At 37.8% G+C, this 344-nt stretch overlaps 1 protein-coding gene across 1 annotated transcript in view; it reads right to left on the bottom strand.

Moving 5' to 3' along the window:
• ube2v1 (ubiquitin-conjugating enzyme E2 variant 1) overlaps positions 1-344 on the bottom strand; it is a 7523-nt gene that overhangs the window by 1927 nt on the left and 5252 nt on the right. The gene's annotated exons all lie outside the window — the stretch shown is intronic.

Here is a 344-nt window from a genome sequence, read left to right as displayed (position 1 = left end):
AAAAGAAGTATATCCTGGTGCTGGGGGTTAATAAGGATCCAAACAACTCCCCAACAATTAAACTCTACTTTAACTTTACTACTCCATCAAACCAAGAAGTGCTCCCTTCACACCCCATTTGTTCATTAAGTATTAAATGATGACCAACTGCAGTAAGTACACTGATAAAGCTGATGTCATGCGCAATATATAGGATGAAGATTTGTTTGGTCAATTGAAAAAAACAACAACTTTTCTTTGATGTATGAAGGTTTGTGGCACTAACTGTGCATGGATGAATATTTTATTTAACAGTCACCCATCGCTACAGACTAGAGTTGTCCCGATTCCGATACCAGTATCGG

The sequence above is a fragment of the Morone saxatilis genome, unplaced genomic scaffold (genome assembly GCF_004916995.1).
Source record: "Morone saxatilis isolate NCDOM2014 unplaced genomic scaffold, NCSU_SB_2.0 Contig18, whole genome shotgun sequence".
Classification (NCBI taxonomy): Eukaryota; Metazoa; Chordata; class Actinopteri; family Moronidae; genus Morone; species Morone saxatilis.
Note: the sequence above shows the minus strand (reverse complement) of the source record. Positions and strands in the feature narration are given on the sequence as shown.